The 24807-nt window shown below is 43.0% G+C and overlaps 1 protein-coding gene and 1 pseudogene across 1 annotated transcript in view; one reads left to right on the top strand and one right to left on the bottom strand.

Moving 5' to 3' along the window:
• The window catches only part of LOC111952253 (reelin), a 266162-nt gene that overhangs the window by 97887 nt on the left and 143468 nt on the right, over window positions 1–24807 (bottom strand).
• LOC139023082 (uncharacterized) lies at window positions 1735–10726 on the top strand (annotated as a pseudogene).

Raw genomic sequence — 24807 nt, 5'->3', positions numbered from 1 at the left:
GCGTGCCCTCTCTGACTGTAGATAGTGGTGCTGGGTCTCCTGTTGGACATCCAGTACTGATATTTATTCCTGATGTTAATGAGGTAATGAAAGTCCACTTGGACCTGATAAATAGTTCCACACCAATTAACACCCCTCCCTCCCCTGAGGCCCGTGCCTCTAAATATGTTGCCAAGCCAACACATCACAACGCTACTGCAAACTCTTCCACGAGTGCTCTGAGAGACAGGCAGATGGAGGAAGAGAATCCAAGGAAGAGATTAGGGTGAGTTTGACTCAGTGAACCAAAATAGAGTATTGTGCAATGTGAGAGTACCCTGATACATTTCTCACCGGATTGATAAAAAGGGACTTTGAAATACACCATACCTCAATTCCCTTCAGATTTTTTTATCTTTATTTAACTAGGCAAGTGAGTTAAGAACAAATTCTTATTTTCAATGACAGCCTAGGAACAGTGGGTTAACTGCCTTGTTCAGGGGCAGAACGACAGATTTTTACCTTGTCAGCTCGGGGATTCGATCTTGCAACCTTTTGGTTGCTAGTTCAATGCTCTAACCACTAGGCTACCTGCCACCCCAATAGATTMTGACTTCTTCCAGAAAAAAAAGGAGCACTCAATGATCAGACGTTCATTGCACACATCTGAGGTAAGATGTTCTACTGTACTTTTCACTATTTCTGTCAGTACCCTTTATCAGTACTATGCACAATGGCATTGACCCCAATGAGTTAGGGAACCCATCCCTTTCAGTCCTATTCAAGGTGGCTAGATCACTATCCTCTTTAAACTAAATTTATTTTAAGCAGAAAAGAAGAGCAGGATAATCTTCCACCGTGTTCTCCATCCGGGATCAGCCTGCACCTCTGATAAAAAAACAATCCTTTAGTTCAGATAAGATCCCCACTTCTCATGCCCAACTTCCAAGAAACTTCCAGGTGATTTCAATGGCTTTTAACTGAACACAAATCATACACGGCTCCCTAAAGCTCCTCCAGGAGGGAAGGAGATCCCTCTTCCCCAAAAAACCCATCCATAAACAATGGAACCCAAACCAGGAATATTACTAAAATGGCTGGCTATTAAAAACCAAACAAATAGTCTTTCTATAGTCCAACCCCCCCTGCTCTACTCCCTTCAAGCAGGCCTCATTTCTCCACATTGGATCCTAATACTGGGCTTTATTAGCTAACTGGATTTGCCATTCAGCCATTCAAAGGGGGATTGGTGTGGTGGAACTTTAGTTTAGTGCTGACTGTAAAGTAAAAGTTTGGGTAGTCTTAGTGTTCTGTTTGACAGGGCTGAGAAGAGGGGGCTCAGGGACTGTGATAGCAATTGTTTTTGTGCATGTGTGTCTGTGTGAGTGTCTGTATGTGTATATGTACTGGTAGGCGACTGACGTGGAGTTCCATGACTGGATTTTTGGCTCCGTGGTGAAGGCCATTAAAAGCAGATCAAAGGGCCTCTCTCTCTGGCTCCTGATGAATCAAAACATGTTTAGAGGGATCCGTTAAACCCCAGCCCCCCTTACTCTCAACCTCCCTTCTCGCTAATCATTAGCATTTTAATAAAACATAATGAAGGGAAAATGTAGGCAATCCATCTACGTACATGCATTAATCATTTTGCAGTCTATCTTTGTGTACTAATCATCCCCCTCATTCCTAGTTGGCATGTATCACTCCTCACCTCTTCACCTGATAGCTGATGTGTGGTGAGTGTTCTGGCACAAAATGGTTGCCGTGCTTCACCCAGGTGGGTGCCACACATTGGTGGTGGAAGAGGTGAGTTGCCCCCTTACTATGTAGGGTGCGTTGAGTGCCTCAGTTTGTAGAAACGCGCTATATAAAACCAATCCATTGTTAGTATTATTAGAAATACACAGTGGTGTTAAGTACTTAAAGTAAAAATACTTTAAAGTACTACTTAAGTAGTTTTTGGCAGGTCTCTCTACTTTACTATTTATATTTTTGTCAACTTAAACTTTTACTCCACTACATTCCTAAATCAAATATTGTACTTTTTACTCCTTAAATTTTCCCTGACACCAAAAATTACTCGTTACATTTTGATTGTTTAGCAGGACAGGAAAATTGTCTAATTCACGTACTTATCAAGGGAACATGCCTGGTCATCCCTACTGCCTCTGATCTAGCAGAATCACTAAACACAAATGCTTTGCTTGTAAATGATGTCTGGGTGTTGAACTGTGCCCCTGGCTATCCTTACATTACAAAAACAAGAAAATCAAGTCGTCTGGTTTGCTTAATATAAGAAATGTTTAATGATTCACACTTTTTCTTTAGATACTTATTAAGTACATTTCAAACCAAATACTTTTCGACTTCTACTCAAGTAGGATTTTACTGGGTGACTTTCACTTTTACCTGAGTCACTTTCTTTGAAGGTATCTTTATTTTTACCCAAGTATGAAAATTGGGTACTTTTCCCACCACTGGATATACATACGTATTTAACCTACGTATACACATTAGGAATATCCACATCTCCTCTCTGTACACTGATGGACAGCATTAGGCCTTCTGTGACGTGCCCTCCTTCTCTCCATTCGTACTGTCTCTAACAAGCACTCCCTCTTCAACTCTTTCTAAAGATATGTCCTTCTGGCTGAAGAAAGGCCCAGAATGTTTAGGAGTTCACTAATCCCCCCCCCCCCCCCCCCTCTCTCTCTCTCTCTCTAACCCCACTCCATAAGGAGCAGACAGTAGCCTCATTTCCCTCAGATTAATCCTCCTCTCACTTTCTTAAAGACTTCACTTACAGCCTCCTCTATTATGGGCTCATCTCTGCTAATGCCTGTATCTCCCCGGCTTACACACACACACACACACACACACACATAGGCGCAGGAACAACATACACACACGAGCAAGACACACGTACGCACACAGGCCAGAGCTTACACTGGGTGACACGTTTTCATTCAGCACCAACCCCGTCTGCCTCATACATACACACACAGACACACACGCTGGTACACACACACACTTGTAGGGATTGGAAAGGGGAGTGTATCATCTATACGCACCGCTCTATACACATCTCAAAATCAGAGGGGCTTGGATGAAAAAAAACAGAGAAGGAGAGTTGGGGATAGGACGATGCAGAGGGTGGAGAAACTAAATTAGAGTAAGCTTTGGGAGTCTCAGACATCTGGGCACAAAGAGCGCAGGGCTCTAGTGATCTTAAATCCCCTTCCCTTTTTCTCTCCTTCTCCATCTCCCAGCTCTAATCTTCTCTCCTCCCTCTCTCCGTCCTGCATATCTCATGTCTCCACCAATTTCTCTCCTTCACTCTCCATCCCTCTCTCTCTCTCTCTCTCCTTCACACTCCCCCTCCCCATCTCTCCTCTCTCTCTGTCCCTCTCTCCTTCACTCTCCTCCCTCTCTATCTCCCTCTCCCTTCTCTTTTCCTCCAGCTCCCTCCCTCCCTCCTTCCCTGTCTTCCTCGCTCCCTCCCTCCCTTTCTCTGACTCACTTCATGGTGTATGGGTATGCAAGACTGAGCTGTATGTTTAAAGTTGAGTCGTTGAGGTCTAATTGGCTGTTGCAATTACTGACTCACCAGGACTCAGGATGCAGGATGTTGTTGCTGTGTGTGTTGTTTCTGTGTGTGTATGTGTGCACGTGTGCGTGTGTGTTTGTGTGCGTGCGCGTGCGTGCGTGCGTGAGAGTGTGTGTTTCTCCAATAATGACAACACATATTTAACACCTTTTTTTTGTTGGCACAAAACTAAGGTAATTAATACTTCACTCAGAAATCTTTATGTGTGCATCAATGGCCATAATTATGTTATTAAAAGACACAATACTTAATTTCCTAATTAATGGTGCAGATAAAAGAGTGAAGCAAGACACCAATGTAATTTGTTTGTTGATAGACTGTCTGAGTTTTGTCTTTTGTCTTGAGATGTTTTGTGTCTAGGCATCTTTTGTATCAAGTTTGTGCAATAGTCTGAACTTCCCTGTTTGCAAGAGTTTGTGTTTGCATGCAAATTACTAAATTAGAATACAATTGGCTCGGTGAGTGGGCGTGTATCATCTGTGTCTATCTCTGGCTTAGAGTTGCTTCCTGTAGCACCTGTCTATGGTCACAAATCTCTGGTGAGACAGGGGCGGGCCGAGGAGGGTCAGTCCCTACAGCATCCATCACCATAACAACCTCCCTGTCACGTTGAAGGATATTATTATGGGGTGATGGTAGAGAAGGGGGGAGGGAGTCACTAAAGCCTCTCCTGTCATCAACACGATGACAGGAGAGGGTGGTGAGAGGAAAATAAGGGAGGGAAAGGAGGGAGGAGAGAAGATAGCTAGAAGAGAGAACGATCTCAAGGTCCAGTGCAATGAGGGCGATGAGGGATGGCTGGGGGCAGTGTCAGTATGGGGGACGTTTGTTAGGCCACCCATCCCGCCTGTCGTCTCCCTGTCCCCCTGCCTGTCGTGGCTGTGATCATCCATCCCCCAGGGAGCTGTGTCCTGCCCTGCCTGATCCTGAGTTATATGGTTCATTGATAATCCATCTGAGGCTCAACCCTGCTSTCTCCCCTCGGCCAGGCTCCGCCAGGTCCATAAACAACTGATTTATCCCCGTGGAGGAAATTAAAGGGACTGGCAACACCAGGCAGGGAGCAGGGCTAAAAGCCTAGGCTGTCACCAGATAGGGAGGCTTGATGGACTGCCCACCTAGACACCCTCCACCGGCAGACCAGCTCCACCTCAGGCGCCCCTCCCTTCCTAAGTCCCTCACACCCTGGCTTCCTCCTCAGCCACTCAGCACCCAGCCCGTCCTCACTCTCCTGAGCCCTCTCTCTGGTTCTCCACACTTGGACTCAACAGCTCTCTTTATGTCCACTCACTAAAAGAGAGAGTAATATTACTCCATTGGAAGCCCTGTCATCCGTCATAGGGTCTCATTGGTCTTACCCTTAAAGCAGCAATCACAATAGAAACAACAACAAAATGTTTTTCCCTGTTTCGGTAAAAAGCTGAGGGATGGAGAAATGTAACCACTCTCAAAATCATAGACAGATCTATGGATGCAAGGACTGACCATACATATTTAATAAACATTGGACTAAAACAAGCTGGGGTACGACAGTTGAACTACGGTTCTGATGGGGTACGACAGTTGAACTACGGATCTGATGGGGTACGACAGTTGAACTACGGTTTCTGATGGGTACGACAGTTGAACTATGGTTCTGATGGGTACGGCAGTTGAACTACGGTTCTGATGGTACGACAGACATTGAACTACGGTTCTGATGGGGTACGACAGTTGAACTACGGTTCTGATGGGTACGAGAGTTGAATTATGGTTCTGATGGGGTACGACAGTTGAACTACGGTTCTGATGGGGTACGACAGTTGAACTACGGTTCTGATGGGATGACAGTTGAACTATGGTTCTGATGGGGTACGACAGTTGAACTACAGTTCTGATGGGGTACAACAGATTGAACTACGGTTCTGATGGGGTACGACAGTTGAACTACGGTTCTGATGGAGTACGACAGTTGAACTACGGTTCTGATGGGGTACGACAGTTGAACTACGATTCTGATGGTGTATGACAGTTGAACTAAGCTCATGAGGCATTTATGATAGATTCCAAGATGGCATAGCAGTCAGACGTCCTTTGTCCTCGTCTTGTCGTGTCCCGTGTATATATATATTTAAATATTTTTTCCGCACATTTTTTTATATATATTTTTTCTTCTAAAAACTCAACTTCAAAACACTCTCCTGCAACCCGCCTCACCAATAAAATAAAAAAAGTATTATTCACCTCAAATCCACAACAGAAGCTTGCCAGAAGCTAGCCAGAACGTTAGTATTCAGCTAACCACGGTTGGCGGTCATCAGCTATCCTTTAGCTCGGAAGGCTATCGTCAGTTTTGTACAATGCGACTCAGACCAGAGCAAAAATAAAAAGCTTAACACATTTTTAAAAGGGAACAAGTCTTCATTTTAACTGTGAATATTCAGTCTACAATATTTTAGAAATAATATACAAGTTTACAATATTACACAGACCTATTTTCTCTCCATATCCTTGGATTTCTACCGCAAGCTCTGGATATTTACACCTGGATCTTGGAGCTAGCTAGCTGCTATCCGAGTGACTATTGGCTTACGTCGGTCTTGGAGCAAACATCAATTATTACGGAGCTAGCCAGCTGAAGAGTTCCATCAGCCACTCCTGGGCTACAATCACCTATCCGGACCCGTTTTACTGCCGATGCGGAGCCCCTCCGGGCCTTCACGACTGGACAACCGACGTTATCTGCCCGAGGGAATTATCCAACTGGCCCCTCCGTCGCGACTTAACCTGAACGCCCATCTGCGGCCCGCTAATCGTTAGCTGTCTTATCGGCTGCTATCTGAATAGGTCTATCGGACAATTTTCTTGGGTCGCTATAACTATATATATCTTGCCAATTGGATTGGTCCCCTCTACCACACGGAACCCCACTAATCTACCGATGGAAACACACGAGGTGGCTAAAAACAGACCTCRATCCTGCCAGCTTGCTACCCATGGTCCGGCTAGCTGTCAATATGCCTTGTCCATTGCTGTTCTGGTTAGTGTTTATTGGCTTATTTCACTGTAGAGCCTCTAGCCCTGCTCATTATACCTTATCTAACTTTTCAGTTCCACCACCCACACATGCGATGACATCACCTGGTTTCAATGATGTTTCTAGAGACAATATCTCTCTCATCATCACGCAATGCCTAGGTTTACCTCCACTGTATTCACATCCTACCATACCTTTGTCTGTACATTATACCRTGAAGCTATTTTATCAGCCCCRAGAAACCTCCTTTTACTCTCTGTTCCGGACGTCCTAGKCGACCAATTCTCATAMCTTTAAGCCATGATGGATAGCTGTATAAACACCATCCCCTCTTCTCCACAGAGCTGTCCATCCCCCTCGTGCTTTATCCTTTAGCTGGAGTGAGCTAAATCAGGGTCAAACAGAGTGATTCTTGATAGTCTTAAGCAAATCAACTTTGAAACAAAAGTGTACACCTCACACACATGGTTATGGGCAAAAAAACAAACACCTGTACCATGTCAGATGTGTGAAAAAGTATTGTGTGTTAGAAAAAAATATTTGCCCCCTTTCTAATTTTCTAAATTTMTGCATAATTTTTCCATCCGCAAAAAAAGCAGATTTCTCTCAAGTGTTGTGCACAAATTTGTTAACTTCCCTGTTTGAGAGCAMTTCTCCTTTGCCAAGATAATCCATCCACCTGACAGGAGTGGCAWATCAAGAAGATGATTCAACAGCATACACAGGTACACCTTGTTCTGAGAAAAATAAAATGTGCAATTCTGTCACACAACACGATGTCACTGTTTTGAGGGAGCCTGCAATTGGTATGCTGACTGCAGGAATGTCCACCAGAGCTTTTGCCAGAGAATTGAATGTTAATTTCTCTACCATAAGCCGCCTCCAACGTTGTTTTAGGCAGTGCGTCCAACCGGCCTGACAACCTCAGACCACMCGTAACCGTGCCAGCCGAGGACCTCCACAACCGTCTTCTTCACCAGGTGAGACCAGCCACCCAGACAGCTGATGAAAATGTGGGTTTGCACAATTGAAGAATTTCTGTCCAAACTGAGGATCTTGAAGCTGAGGATCTTGACTTAACTGCAGTTCGGCCTCGTAACCGACTTCAGTGGGCAAATGCTCACCTTCGATGTCCACTGGCATGCTGGAGACGTGTACTCTTCACAGATGAATCCCGGTTTCAACTGTACCGGGCAGATGGCAGACAGCATTTATGGTGTCATTTGGGAGAGTGATTTGCTGATGCCAACCTTGTGAACAGAGTGCCCAATGGTGGCAGTGGGGCTTTGGTATGGGCCGGCATAAGCTATGGAACATTTCCCAGTTCTTCAATTGCCTGCATACTCACCAGACATATCACCCATTGAGCATGCTCTGGATCGATGTGTACGACAGTTTTTTCCAGTTTCGGCCAATATCCAGCAGTTTCACACAGCCATTGAAGAGGAGTTGGACAACATTCCACAGGCCACAATCAACAGTCTGATCAACWCTCTGGGAGATGTCGCATTGCATTAGGKAAATGGTGTTCACACCAGATACTGACTGGTTTTCTGATCCACGCCCCTACTTAAGGTATCTGTCYKCAACAGATGCATGTCTGTATTCCCAGTCATGTGAAATCCACAGATTAGTGCCTAAGGAATTTATTTCAATTGACATATTTCCTTATATGAACTGTAACTCAGTAAAATATTTGAAATTGTTGTATGTTGCATTTATATATTTTGTTCAGTGTAATTCTTAAGGAATAAGGTTTTCAAGTGTCTGTCCTATATCCAGGAGACATAAGAAAGCTCAGGAAATATTTACGTTTTTTTGTACACATATTTAACACCTTTTTTTGTTGACACAAAACTACCTCCATACTTCCATGAACTAGTCCCGTGACACTTGTGGGGAGAACACCATCATGTTTGTGAGAGTCTCATCTTTCCATAGAGTGGTATATTTGTTAGTAGGCCAAAACGTTCGGCCACTTCAAACAATTTCGGGAAGAAGACTGATTTTGGGGATTTCTCCTGGTCTGACAAACAGCGCAGTAGCTCTGCCACTTTCCACCGCAGATGCGAAGGCGGACATAMGCGGATGCAGCCCATGCAAAAAAACAGATATCTCAAGCTTAAATTGACYGACTTTAATGGGGATTTTTTTGTTYTGTAACTTAGATTGATGCATAGACTTTTAAGAATGATCACTTCACAAGGATCACTGAATGATCAACTTGATCAAAAAGCTGGACTTGTATGCAATAACTGATATATTTCTTTCTCCACTAAGACTGACTTCGGACACCAAAAAAGAGATGGCCCTGGCACTGYTGGATATGGGTATGGATATGTAAGTAAATGCAAGAARTAACTCAAATAAAAATCAAATAATYWAAGTAAATGTCATGTTTGCTGTCCTCTCCTGGACTGTCACCTTGCCATGGTGGAGAGGCTTGCGTACTTCGATGACCCTTTGAGCTATGTTGAAGGGGGTATACACTCCTTGTAYGTGCAACCAAGCAAAACAGGTCTAAGGGTAGGAGACCAGTCCCTGGTCCTCCAAGTTGGGGGTTTCTGTATTGTTTCTTAATTAACATACAGGAGGTGTGGTACTCTTCTGGCCGCTACCGTCATAGTGCCACCGGCTACATAGAGGACAGGCTGAGGAACATAATGAAATGTCTGAAAGCCTCTGAAAGGGAGGTCAGCCGCTCTGAGTGCAGACAAAGAGGGGGGAATCCTCTCAGGAATTTGTTACTTTGGTTACTATGCCAGATGAGAGCTCTTGACAATCAGTTTTAAAATATTCATAAGGTATTCAGTGAATAATTCATTTGTAACAAGGATTGAGATCCASCAAACCAGGTGGGAGAATTCATGAGGGCCACCGTACTACTTTGGGTGGCATGGATTCGGGAGAACAGCAGCAAAACCCTACAGGAGATAATGCTGGAGTGGTCGAGAATCTATGGTACGCTAGGAATGGTTAGTATAACTTGAATTTATTAATGAATGGTAAATTACTAGTATATATATTGCATATGTGTTATTATGTAACCTGTTCGAATTTAATGTTCAAAATGTCCATTTAGGTATCACAGATCTTCGACATTATGTACCCTGAGGTGAACTACCGGCTGTACAAGTTTTGAACCAKTGGCTGTACAAGTGTTTTTGGCTGTACAAGTTTTGGCTCCAAGTGATAGRGGAGAAAGCTCTCCTCTTCCCCAGAACAGAGAGGAGGGCCAGCAACCTTCTCCCAGACCCCGGGGAACTTTTGACCAAGGGGAAGACATTACGTGACATGTAGAGGAGTTTCTCTTTCTTCWGCTGCTTTTGATCTAACTTCTAATTCATTTCAAATGTTGTTTTCACCCAGACGCACATGATGATGGGATTCCTGCTGCCCCGTACAGAGTGGACTGCAAAACTATTCGCCCCACCTGAGAGAAGTCCAAGCGGGCCTTCATAGATGTGCAACCTGTAAGTGTTAAACAATAATTAATTAAAAATACCAATCAGCCTCCAGCCTCCAGCCTACTTGATTTATAATAATACATACGTGACCATATCTAGAGTGCTGCCAACCTGCAAATTATGCAGATGGTGTTTGTCAATGAAGTCATTTCAAATAATTGTCAACTTTTAAAATGTGAGCACCACCAGTTTATGAGGTACATAAACAACACATCTAAAACAAAGTTAAATTCTGTCAGACATTTGACTGACTTTTTCAGGTTGGAACCAACATGGTGCAGTATCTGGACCAGTCGGCGAGAAGACATTTGTCCTGCAGCTGGGCGACAAACACCACTGTTACCAGGCTTTCCTCATCTTCAACAGAGCTGCCTCTGAGCATGAGACCCTGCTTAAGATGTTGGATTCCTGCTCTCAATCTTTTTATATGTTCAATATAATATACCCAAGGGAGTCAGCCTCTGCTTGTGAGTTTCTCCAAAATGTTGTGTATGCAGTGCCAGGAGGAAGTCCCTCCAACCATTGTCGGCTACTCAAAAAAGTTATATTCCAGTCGTTTTTTGTTTCATTTTGAGAAAATGTGTGGGAGGGAAACTAATTGCTTTTGATTGGTACTGTTAGTCCATCCCACAGAAAATAGTATTGTACTGTATTTTTGGAGCACCAAAAACCTTTCGACCACTAGCGGCCAAATACTATAATTTATATGCCATGTTGTTTCTGGGTCAGTAACATACAGTATTTTGAAGCACGCCTTGTAAGAGGCAATATTTGTTTCACCCGTTAGTGAGCGCTTAACTAGTATTAAACTGCTTTCTAGAGTCTCTTTGAATGCATTCCCAGTGTCTCCATGGTGTGTGTTTGTCTGTGTGTTTATTATAAAGAATGCCCCTGTGTAGGCTGCCTTCACGATTGGATTGAAGTAGATATTAATTGAACTGGTATGTGGTAGTAATTCCCCATCAATTTAAAATGTATAAGGGACAGATTTGAGGGGCAGAAATGAAATACTATAATTTATATGCACAAAAATGAATGTGAAATGTAATTATTTATTTGTTTGCATTTTTGCAAAGCACTGTCATTCGTCATTAGTATATGAATATGTGAATTAATAATGACAAATGGTTTTAAATGTAATAATGGATTTTTAAATGATTATTATTAGGACATTAAATAATGAAAATAATAGTAAATAGTAAATCAAATAGTAAATCAAATATAACATGATCAATAGTTTATTATAAACCAGCCATAGTTATAGTTAACCCACATTTATAAGAAATAAGAGGTAGGCRTTTCTGTTTGACAGACAATATTAGGCTATAGGCTGCTATATCCATAGATCAGTGGAGGATCCTCAGAGGAGGAAGGGGAGGACCWTCCTCCTCATTGAAATTTCATAAAAATWAAAATAATGAAACATTAAAAAAGTTATCATTTTTAGATAAAACTATATTAAATATATACCAAATAATTGATTTAAATACACWGTTTTGCAAGAAAGGTCTACAGTAACTTCAACAGCACTGTCTGGGTAGCACCATRGTGTAGCCGGAGGACAGCTAGCTTCCGTCCTCCTCTGACTACATTGACTTCGATACAAAACCTAGGAGGCTAGTAGGTCTCACCCCTTTCCATAGACATACATGATAATTATGACCACTTCCGGAGGACGTCATCCAACCAATCAAAGCTTTTGCAGTGTAAAGTGACATATTGTCCATCCAATCATATAATTAGGATCAGAGGATMAACCTAGTGAGTTGTATTGGGATTGTGCATCAGAGCATTATGGGGTGTTGAGAAGCTTGGTGACATTGTTGGATAGAGATTAAGAGTGAAATGTGATAGTTGAGCATTTTTGGGATATTATTCAATTCAAGTTAGTTTTTTCAAATTACAGGAGATGGAGGAGGTATAWTTAGAAKTTTATTTTTGTGTCCAGTTATTGCAATTCATTTACATTTGCCTTGCTAAATTCAATAGCTAGCTAGCTACCAGCGCGAGTGTGCAGTTTTCTCTGCCAGAATGGTAGAATGGCCAACTCTGCCAAATATGTTGTGGACTTTTTGTTGAAGAACCCCTTTCATTCTCTGGGGTACACGGAAAAGGTGTGAATTAAAAGCGAGGGTCGACCTCTGCCTGAGATCAGTCATGAAGATGGATGAAAAGGTGAGGGCGTTCAATACCAACTGGCGTCAAAAGTATAGCTGGTTGATGGGGAGCCTTTCATCAAGCTGCCTGTATTGCTYGCCTTGCCTGCTTTTTGGAAAGTCTGAGCCTTGGTCGAAAGGTGGGTACAATGACCCGAAGAACATTGAAAACAAAAGCACGGAGCATATAAATGCCCACATCAGATTCAAGCTTCTGGGAAAAATRGATTAGGACAAAGGTCTGCGTATTCAAYCTATGGAACACAACGAGAAAGTAAGAAGAAACAGGGATGTTCTCAAGCAGCTTATCAACACCACTACGTTTTTTGGCATSAAAGAATTGGCTTTTAGAGGACACAACGAGAGGGAAAGTTCCGCTGACAAGGGCAACTACYAGGAGCTAGCAGAGGCAATTGCGCTTTACAATGCTTTACTTGCTGAACATATCAAACTTTTGACTGTCTTTTCTGGGATGTTGAAAACAATCCTGAATGATTTGCTAGCTTTCATCGCATCATCCACTTAAATATTAAAGCGAGAGGTTGAGCCAACGCATTTTTCCTGCGTGCGATCAAGTAGGCTTCCCCTTTCCTCCCTTATATATTTAGCAGAGATGATAACACATCACTCTGGACAAACACAAGCAAAAACTCATGATAAAAATGTTGCAGCAGCCTAGGTTACACCTAAACATTAGAAATCTGACATGCTGTATGGGATGAAAACGAGACAATTTTTCAGTCTGATCAACTGTAGGCTACTAATAAGAGCAGCTGCATACAGCCTATGTGCCCTGTTCATCTGTTCAGGGTAAACTAATTGGTTACATTATGTATTTAAAGTCCATTTGTGTGTCAGGAGAAAATGTGAATGTGATCACATTAAGTTTGTATCAAAATTGGGCTGGCTAGGCTGCCTAAACGTTTTTAATCCAAAATGATTACCTGGAATTAATGAATCAACTTAATGTTGTTAATACATTTTTTAGAAAGCCTAAAGTTGCATAGGCCTGCATGATGCAAACATGCATAAAGCAAGCTCAGCCCTGTGAGTTCTATTGTCTATCAGCTGTTGTCTATGTGTCTGGGTAGAGAAAACACCCTCCTAATCGAGTCTAAATGGGTGATTATGCAACTTCGAGCACTTATTAAAACTTATTCAAACACCATTTTTACCAGTATTGTAATTGTCTTTGATTTGTCTAGAAACTATATCTGATCATGGCTGCGATCGTACTATTCAGGAATTTATATATTTTTGTCATTCTTCCTAGACAGCCAGAGACAAATGTCATTTCAATCACGTCATTAAACATCCATTTTAGTTGAAAATGAAATATCATACAATTGGTTTATAACGGATTTCTTATACATTTGTACATGAACTTGTATTGAATATTATTTAAAGGGATTTTTAAGGTTTTCCTAATATTAATAATTCAACAGGACGCCTGCATGTATAAACTTGCCTTGGTGACAGCTGAAAACATTTATTTATCATGAAAAATAAGATATTTCCACCCCACCTTTTTGTGAGATTATAACAACCATATGATTTCCATATCTAAATCAAATAAATGTATGTAAATTATACATAATATACTCATTTACCTCAAAATGCGGGTTGTGATGGAAATGACATGGTGTGGTGGAAATGACAAGGTGTGGTGGAAATGACATCTATGTAAAAAAAAAAAAAACTATGAAAACAATATTGTATTGCAAACATTTTGAACAACAASCATTGTTAAACATTTCAGACCTATACTGGGTCACTCACAAAATGTACAGCAGTAGCCGATGGGCAGAGCTCAAGGAAGTAGGCCAGTGTTTTTTGAGAGATGTGCKCAGATAGCAGAGGGGTCCATGCTGCATAGAAGAGCTCAGTGAGCAAAGTGAAACTGTATCATTTGTGGTATATCCAACACAGGTGTGGAGGGTCACCTGCTTGTGAGAATCACCAAAGTGAACTGCCTGGATTTCACTGGTGTATTTAAACAGGTAGTTCTCTGCAAAGTCAATATGCACAATGATCTCCTCTTTCCCCAGATTCTTTGAATTCTCTCAGTTTGGAGTATTGGTGTCACATTCCCTATCACTTTGTGACACTGTAGTGTGTTCGCCATGAACTGGAGTTTGGCGCTGGTTTTGCAGAGACATGTGTCCCTATCCTGGACTGTTTGCTTGACAACCCAAAAAGGATGTTTTTTGCAGTATTCACAGTAGGAAATMTGAATTTCTGAATATTCCCTCTCAATTAAACTTCTGAATTGTGCCATTCAAGGAGCGCTTCTGCTTTTTCTTCTTGTTCCTCGTTAGTGTGTCCCTTTTTCCCTGTTGTTGCTCTGCTGTTGTCCTCACGTTCATAGAATCTAGTGATTTTCACCTTCTGTGGCTGTGCTAATTCTGTTACACTGATTTTTCCTGGAGTATTGAAGACTTGATGGCCTGTTTTCATTTGCCCTCATTGCTTTTGCTGAAAATCCAAATTCTCGGTTTGRGGCTTTSACCAGGCCATACRTTCTCAGGGTGTTGCCTTTGAGCATTTTTGAAGCCACTTGTTTGTCTTTGGCACTGCACATTTTTTTTTTATACTTCTGTTTTAGCTCTGCAATGATGGCATTTTGAAACAATAAAATCCTTCTCAAGTTCTTCGGAGTTCCCTTCATTTGCTGTTTTGTCTTTGTCTTTGGGGAATCTTGTCTCTTCATTTTTTTCCATCAGTCGATCATACCTTTTTTTTGTATTTCTCAGCTTTCCCTAAAGCATTATCAAGTTTTACATTTGTCATACTAAGATCTCTGTATGCTTTTGAGCGACCTCTTCCAACCTTTTTCCTTCCAGTAAGTATTCGACTTCTCATTCATGTTGCAGACGATGAGCAAGGGGTATACGGGTGTGCATCAGGGGCAGGTAAGTTAGGGGCAGGTATGTTAGCCTCATGTTCTGGCTGCAAGTCATCTGGTGACTGAGGTGGTGTGTTGCCTGATAGGAAGGTCTCCATTGCAACTGTTCTCTTTAAAGTCTGTCTTCTATTCAGTTGGTTACATTTTCATTYCCATCTCTTGTTTCTTTGTTCATGCTTTGTAAGCTCAGAGATAGATTTCACTTCTCCCTTCTATTTTTTCTTCCAGTATCTCGCCCTGTCTTTTTGCAGATGTTCCTGGTATCGTATAGGATCTTGTTTTRATTTTGTTTCTATGTCTGTGACCTCTGTGCTGTTTTATGTGGCATCTTCTAAAAATAAAGACAAATACTACTTAGTTTTCAACTTGTTCATACCTTGGAACATTTTTTAGATTCAATTAATTTAAAACATAATTGAATAAGCCTAAAGTAAAAAAAAAAGAAAAGTTAAGTAAAAACGAATAAGATAATGGATTTGTGTCCTTTCCACTACTTTCTGTCATTTCCACCACACTTAAGTTTGTGATGGAAATGACTGTGATGGAAATGACATTTCTACAGTTTCTGGAGAAAATTGACAGACAGCTTAGCATGCTTTGATTAGTATTACAGCTAGCATATCGTTTACACTAAATACATAAAATAGAAAAAAAATMCWAAAGTTCTACCACAAATTAAAGAAATTATAGCCTGTTTGGAAATGTCTGACAATTAAAATATTCTCTACKCAAGCAATATTTACCWKAATTTTTCTTCAACTTCTGGACATCACATCTGGAAACGCTGTGACAGTGTCACAATATGTTTCCATGGTAACTAAATTAACATTCTCTTGAAAAAACTTTATTAATGAGGAATTTGTGCTCAGTGGTGGAAATGACACCACTCCCAAAGGACAGGTATATTTTGTGTAAAAAACAATATAAAGAGCATACTCACAATAAATATTGATATAGATTTTATTTAATTGACTCTTTCTGTAGTACATAACATTATTTAATGTGTAATTATTKATGCTTTCTCATAGAAAAACATAGTWGAAGCTTAAAAGTCTGGGTCAGGGACAAGGGCAAAATAGTGAAATTAAGGTATAAAATGCATCTGAAAAGTAGCTAAATTACTTGATAGAGAGGTGGTTAAAAAAGTATGGGGTGATTCCAGTGTGAACTTAACATACAAATATTTGTATTTGTTTCATTTTTTATAAAATTCCCAAAATTGACCCGAGGACATGGAAGTGCCCATAGTTGCAGAATCACCCAAATTATTTATATGAACAAATATAAGGTAGCTGCAGTTTGAATGGGTTCATCCCCCCCAGTTTCATGAGTTTTCTTCATGAGTTTTTTTTAAAACCATGTGAATTGATTAGAAAAAAACTGGTCTCATCATAGCCCATATAAAACCTTTTTACAACTGATTAATCCCTGTCATACCTTATAGGGTCCAGAGTTTACCTACTTAGGTAACTCCAGGCCCCAGGAGGTAAAAATTGCCCCACCTCTCTGGGACCTATGGTGCCACCAGTTTGCTTGCAGTTGTCAGCCATCAGGGATATATTCAGGAATGTTTCTTGAGCTAGTTTGATGTGTCAAGTGAGCGAGATGCACGGTCTGTGTTTGACTTTATGAATTTTGAGATGTCTGAGTTTAACTTCATAGAGAAACTCATTATCCAAACCTACGATGGGGCAGCTGTAATGGAATGTATCTGCTATTTGCATTTACAGCTAAGTCCCCTCCGGTTCCCTGATTATGAGATGATGACTACACTACTCCACTACCATTGACAACTTTCTCCTGACTGAAGCCARGTCTCATGTGCCCGCTCATCCACTGGCACATTGCATATTTCCCCTCCAAGCACTGTGAGTACCCCTATCAATTTTCTCTCATTACTGTATGTAGAGTCAATCACATACACAATCACATTATTACACATCAATGATTTGCCTCATTGCTTGGACTAACTAATTCTTAGCTCTTTAGTCTAACTGTGTAGTGTGTTGTCTTATTATTATTTTTCTTCCCAGTCAAATCCTGTCCTGCACTGGTCAAGCCTCTGAACACCTGAACTCATACCTCATACCCTCATTCAATCACTGCTGTGATCCCTTTCCAACACGGTGTAAGTAGCCCTCTCATTCCCATTCCCCATAATATTGTACTATACATGTCTTTATTAAATGCTTTAATAATAAGGCTTTGCCGATTTTTTTTAAACACACTTTGTCATCTCTGTGCTTTCCACGCCTATATCGTGGGTCTCCCATCCTCCTCAATTTTCCATGTCACCAGCCTCCACTGGTGAACGCATCCCCAGTTTGACGCCCCCTAAAAAATATTGTCTCCATTGACATGTTAATTCATGACGGTATCTTATGGAGCTAGGAAGATGTTAGGTGACTTGGTGAGAGGTATCAGTAGCTTCATTATGCATGAATGTCATGAACCTATGTCATGAACTTTTAGGAGTTAAAGGGATACTGCAAGATTCTGGCATTTAAGCCCTTGTTCTACTTACACAGTCAGAATAACTTGTGGATACCATTTGTATGTCTCTGCGTGCAGTATGAAGGAAGTTAGCAGTAGTTTTGTGAGCCAATGCTAACTTGGGTTAGCGCAATGACTGGATGTAGCAACTCACATTGCCTCTTTAAGTGCACTAATAAGAATACAATTTAGGATTATTTTTGTTCTGACTGGTGAATAAGTTACGAGGTAAACTGGGTGTAGGTCAAAGGGTAAGGAGGGGAAGTTGGAGGAGGAGAGGAGTGAGGGAGAGAAGAGAGGGAGGAGGCAGAGAGTGKTGGCACAACAGAAACCAGCTCCTGGAGCACACACAGGAGCGGTAGTGTCTAAGTCTGGGCCAGATTTCCAAACACCCAGCCAGATAGACAGATCTTTTTTCCCCTCCTCGGCTTCTGTCTCTCTGAGTTGCATGGTGGCACTAAAGGGATCCAGAGTGAAAAAGGCTAAACAACAGCTATTCACTTAGTCTGGGAATGAATGTGGCATCCAGTAGAGACACATAATGTAGGAGACTTAGGAATTTGAGTTGTCAGTAATGAGAGCTCCTGTCTCTCCGGTGAAGGAGGGACGAGATGGAGAGATGGAAGGATGGAGGGAGGGTGTTAATGAGAAAGTTGAAGGTCATAAATTGTGGGTGATGACAGCTTCGGTGAAGAGATCAAACACTACAAAAATAAGGGAATYGGGAAAAGGAGGGAGGGGGAGGCAGAAGAGAGGAGGATGAGTGTGGGCAGCTGACCTTGTTACAGGCTAATTCCTGGACAGCTTCTCTCTCTTCTCTCCTGCCAAACCCAAGACCTGCAACTTTAGCACTACTCTCCATCTCCTCCCCTATCTTCCTCTCATCTCCTCTCTTCTTATACCCTTCCATATTTCCTCTCTGGTCTCCTCTGTGTTCTCCCTTCCTCCCTCCCCTCCCCTCCCCCTGCTCCCTCCCTTCCCCCCTCTCTCTCACTCATCTCCTCCGCCTCCTCCTCACTGTATTAAACCCTTGGCTGCAGTGAAAGCTGCTCTTTCTGACTCTCTCCTAATCTGTCCATTTGTTCTTCAACCTTCAGCTCTGATTTACACTCTTACTCACTCCTTTTTCCTCCTTCTCTCTCCCTCCCCCGCTCTCTCTCTCTCTCCTGCCCAGCTCCTTTCTCTCCCTCTCCCTCTCCACCTCTCTCCATCCCACTCTCCTCTGTGGATCACAACCCTGCTTTAGATAGCTTTAATTTCTCCTGCTCCTCAAAGCTGAGTCTTAGCACATGAACTTCTGAAGTGGCTTGAGCCCTTCTGGTATCTTTAAGCGCCTGCTTGAATACTAATACTCTATTTCAGGAAGGAAACTTTGCTCAGTACAGTTTGCACTCTCCATGCCACTCCCAGGGCTGGATATGGGACAGTTTTATATAGTACTTATAGAGTGGATTCTTTAGGTTCTGTAGACCTCAGGCTCACCTCTGTCACTCAAAGGGAAACTTACTAAGATGACTAGGCATATAAACCAAGTTTTCTAACTATTGCTTAGAAAGGACACCTGATAAAGGCTCTTTAGCTAACATGTTGTCAAATAAATCTGCAACAAGGAGAGATGTGTGTGGAACTTTCTTTTTCCATGTTGTAAAGACATGACCATTGACCAAATCCTTCACTCCGTACACTAAACATCTTGTTCTAACTCTGACCTACTCTAAGGTCAATGGAAACACTGTAACTTTCTATGTTGTCATTTCAAAGTGCTATGGACATTCACAATGTGATTATTCATGTATGTGTTTTTTGAAGTTGCAGACTTGGGTTTGGCAGGAGGGCTGTGAACTGAGAGAGATAGATTAGCCCGTCTCAATCCATTACGCCAGTGGAACAATTCCAATCGTTGCCTGACCACATCGCAATGTACRGAGCATACACTCTCTCCACAAACCATTAAACTACTTCTCTCTTTCCCTATCTATCCATCTCTCTTTCTTTCTATTTCCCCCTCTCTCTCACTATCCCATTAGCTCTCTACCCTCTCCATCGCTCTCTACTTTCCTTCTATCCTCTATCGTCTCCTCCCTTCTTACCCCTGGCACATTCCCGTCTCATTTGTAATTCAGATTTCAACCTGGCAGTGTTTGACCACCACAGAAAGAGAGCGAGAGAAAAGAGAGAGGCTGTCCAGGAATTAGCCTGCAACGAGGTCAGCTGCTCACACTCATCCTCCTCTCAAATGCTTCTCCCTCTCTCCTTTTTCCCCCTTCCCTTCTTTTTGTAGTGCTTGATTTCTTCACCGCAACCGTCATCACCCACAATTTATGACCTTCAACTTTCTCATTAACACCCTCCCTCCATCCTTCCATCTCTCCATCTCATCCCTCCTTCACCGGAGAGACAGGAGCTCTCATTACTGACACCGGCAATTTACTGCCAAACTGTCCACCGCTTTCTTCCTCTCCCTCCTTTACTCTCCACCTCTCTCTGTCACTCCTGTTTTCTTTCTTCTTCTCTTCATCTGAACCTGTTAGTCTATCTCTCTTAGCTCCATTTCACTATCTCTCTCGCTTCCTCTTCTTCCCTTTCTCTCTCCCTCTCTCTTTGTCTCTCTCTCCCTCTCTCTTTTTCTCAACCACCCTCTTCTTCTTTACACTCATACTCACTCTTCCATGATCGTGCAAGCCATAATATCTAAATCTGTGTTCCCCAGCCCGCCCTCTAGCTCCTGGGTCCTCTTTCTGTCTGTGAGTGTAATGGTTGAGGTTGGCAGTAGGTTGCATGGCTCCTGTGTCTGTCTGTGTGCATAGGCACCTGAGCAATGGAGCAAACGGAGCAGCTGCATCCCCACTTTCAAAATAGGGTTGCAAATGTATGTTTTTGCACCCCCACTTTTTTACAAAAAAAGTTATTATGATCAGTGGGTAATTTGTCATTTTCAATGATTAGTAAAATGCTTTGAGCTAGTCTGTATTAAAATATATTTATTAATTTATTWAAATTTCGTTTAACTAGGCAAGACAGTTAAGAACAAATTCTTATTTACAATGACGGCCTAGGAACAGTGGATTAACTGCCTCGTTCAGGGGCAGAACGACAGATTTTTACCTTGTCAGCTCTGGGATTTGATCTAGCAACCTTTCGGTTATACGCCGAGCGCTCTAACTAGGCTACCTGCCACCCCACAAAATATGTCAATTTTATATAAACTAAAAAAATAAACATCCTCTCACTGTCAACTGCATTTAWCATAAAACTTAAAATTAGTAAATATTTGTATGAACATAACAAGATTCAACAACTGAGACATAAATTGAACAAGTTCCACAGACATGTGACTAACATAAATGGAATAATGTGTCCCTGAACAAAGGTGCGAGGTCAAAATCAAAAGTAACAGTCAGTATCTGGTGTGGCCACCAGCTGCATTAAGTACTGCAGAGCATCTCTTCATGGACTGCACCAAAATTTGCCAGTTCTTGCTGTGAGATGTACCCCACTCTTCCACCAAGGCACCTGCATGTTCCCTGACATTTTTGGGAGGAAAGGCCCTAGCCCTCACCCACCGATCCGACAGGTCCCAGACGTGCTCAATGGGATTGAGATCCGGGCTCTTCACTGGCCATGGCAGAACATTGACATTCCTGTCTTGCAGGAAATCACTCACAGAATGAGCAGTATGTCTGGTGGCATTGTCATGCTGGAGGGTCATGTCAGGATGAACCTGCAGGAAGGGTACCACATGAGGGAAGAGGATGTCCTCCCTGTAACACATAGCGTTGAGATTGCCTGCAACGACAACAAGGTCAGTCCGATGATGCTGTGACACACCGCCTCAGACCATGACGACCCTCCACCTCCAAATCGATCCCGCTCCTGTGTATAGGCCTCGGTGTAATCGCTCATTCCTTCGACAATAAACGTGAATCCGACCAGACAAATCCACGACTTGTCAGTGAAGAGCACTTTTTGCCAGTCCTGTCTGGTCCAGCAACGATGGGTTTGTGCCCATAAGCAATGTTGTTACCGGTGATTTCTGGTGAGGACCTGCCTTACAACAGGCCTACAAGCCCTCAGTCCAGCCTCTCTCAGCCTATTGCGGACAGTCTGAGCACTGATGGATTGTGCGTTCCTATTGTAACRCGGGCAGTTGTTGTTGCCATTCTGTACCTGTCCCGCAGGTGTGATGCTCGGATGTACCGATCATGTGCAGGTGTTGTTACACGTGGTCTGCCACTGCGAGGACGATCAGCCTACTAAAGGTTGCACCTTAGCAGAAAACTGCGTGTCCGATAGCTCGTGGGCTGTCAGAYATGGTCGCCTCGCTTCGAGTCCTAAGGAAACTATGCAGTATTTTTTTAAATGTATTATTTCTTACATTGTTACCCCAGAAAATCTTAAGTCTTATTGCATACTGCCGGGAAGAACTACTGGATATAAGAGCGACATCAACTTTCCAACATTACAACCAGGAATACGACTTTCCCGAAGCGTATCCTCTGTTTGGACCACCACCCAGGACAATGGATCTAGTCGACACAAAACAAAGGCGCCATAGAAGGGGCAGATGGAGTGGCCACCTGGTCAGGCTCTGTAGACGTGCACATTGCCCACCGCTCCCGAGTATACCACTCGCCAGTGTCCAGTCTCTTGGGAGCAAGGTAGACAAAATTTGAGCAAGGGTTTCCTTCCAGAGAGACATCAGAGATTGTAACATCCTCTGTTTCACGGAAACATGGCTCTCTCAGGATATGTTGTCGGAATCGATTCAGCCACCGGGCATCTCCATGCATCGCGCCGACAGAGATAAACACCTCTCTGGGAAGAGGAAGGGCGGGGGTGTATGCTATATGATTAATGACTCATAACAACATACAGAAACTCAAGTCCCTCTGCTCACCCGACCTAGAATTCCTTACAATCAAATTTACATTTACATTTTTACATTTTAGTCATTTAGCAGACGCTCTTATCCAGAGCGACTTACAGTAGAGTGCATACATTTTATTACATTTTTTTTTATTATGTTTTTTTTTTTTTTTACATACTGAGACAAGGATATCCCTACCAGCCAAACCCTCCCTAACCCGGACGACGCTATGCCAATTGTGCGTCGCCCCACGGATCTCCCGGTTGCAGCCGGCTGCGACAGAGCCTGGGCGCGAACCCAGCCCAGCCTGGGCGCGAACCCAGAGACTCTGGTGGCGCAGCTAGCACTGCGATGCAGTGCCCTAGACCACTGCGCCATGTCGGCCATATTACATCACAAGGGAATTCTTGTCAGTTATCATCACAGCTGTGTACATTCCCCCTCAAGCAGACACCACGACGTCCCTCAAGGAACTTCACTGGACTCTATGTAAACTGGAAACCATATATCCTGAGGCTGCATTTATTGTAGCTGGGGATTTTAACTAAGCAAATTTGAAAACAAGGCTACCGATTCTATCAGCATATTGATTGTAGTACTCGCGGGGGTAATACACTCGATCACTGCTACTCTAACTTCCGCGATACAGTCAAAGCCCTCCCTCGCCCTCCCTTTGGCAAATCCAACCACGACGCCATCTTGCTCCTACCGTCTTATAGGCAGAAACTCAAACAGGATGTACCAGTGACTAGAACCTTTCAACGCTGGTGTGACCAATCGGACTCCACTTTTCAAGATTGTTTTGATCACGCAGACTGGGATATGTTCCGGTCAGCCGCAGAGAACAACATTGATCTATACTCTGTCTCGGTGAGTGAGTTTATAAGGAAGTGCATTAGAGATGTTGTACCCACTGTGACTACCCTAACCAGAAACCATGGATGGATGGTGGCATTCGCACAAAACTGAAAGCGCGAACAACCATATTTACCCATGGAAAGAGTTCTGGAAATATGCCTGAATATAAACAGGCAATCAAACAAGCAAGATGCCAGTACAGGGACAAAGTGGAGTCGCAATTCAATGGCTCAGACACGAGACGTATGTGGCAGGGTCTACAGGAAATCACGGAAAACAAAAAGAAAACCAGCCACGTCACAGACACCCTAGCCGTGCCCTCAGAGCATGCGCAGAAAAGTTGGCTGGTGTGTTTACAGACATATTCATTCGCTCCCTATCCCGGTCTGCTGTCCCCACATGCTTCAAGATGGCCACCATTGTTCCTGTACCCAAGAAGGCAAAGATAACTGAACTAAATGACTACCAGCACTCACTTCCGTCATCATGAAGTACTTTGAGAGACTAGTGAAGGATCATATCACCTCCACCTTACCGGCCACCCTAGAACCACTTCAATTTGCATAAGAGGAACCTCAAGAGGAATATGTAAGAATGCTGTTCATTGACTACAGCTCAGCATTCAACACCATAGTACCCTCCAATCTCATCATCAAGCTGGAGGCCCTGGGTCTCAAACCCGCCCTGTAAAATTGGGTTCTGGACTTTCTGAAAGGCCGCCCCCAGGTGGTGAAGGTAGGAAACAACATCCCCACAAGGGTGCGTGCTCAGCCACCTCCTGGATTCCCTGTTCACCCGCGACTGCGTGGCCTTGCACGCCTCCAACTCAATCATCAAGTTTGCAGACGACACAACAGTAGTGGTCTTGATTAACAACAATGACGAGACAGCCTACAGGGAAGAGGTGAGGGCACTCGGAGTGTGGTGTCAGGAAAACAACCTCTCACTCAACGTCAACAAAAGGAGATGATCGTGAACTTCAGGAAACAGCAGAGAGAGCACCCCCCCATCCACATCGAAGGGACAGCAGTGGAGAAGGTGGGAKGTTTTAAGTTCCTCGGCGTACACATCACAGACAAACTGAAATGGTCCACTCACACAGACAGTGTGGGGAAGAAGGCGCAACAGCGTCTCTTCAACCTAGGAAGCTGAAGAAATTTGGCTTGTCACCCAAAACCCTGACAAAATTTTACAGATGCAGAATCGAGAGCATCCTGTCGGGCTATATCACCGCCTGGTATGGCAACTGCACCGCCCTCAACAGAAAGGCTCTCCAGAGGGTGGTYCGGTCTGCACAACGCATCACCGGGGGCAAACTTCCTGCCCTCCATGACACCTACAGCACCGATGTCACAGGAAGGCCTAAAAGATTGTCAAGYACAACAACCAACCGAGCCACTGCCTGTTCACACCACTACCATCCAGAATGCGAGGTCAGTACAGGTGCATCAAAGCTGGG

Source organism: Salvelinus sp. IW2-2015, linkage group LG26 (genome assembly GCF_002910315.2).
Source record: "Salvelinus sp. IW2-2015 linkage group LG26, ASM291031v2, whole genome shotgun sequence".
Lineage (NCBI taxonomy): Eukaryota > Metazoa > Chordata > Actinopteri > Salmoniformes > Salmonidae > Salvelinus > Salvelinus sp. IW2-2015.
The sequence above is the reverse complement of the archived record's forward strand: the minus strand, read 5'-3'. Positions and strand labels throughout refer to the sequence as shown.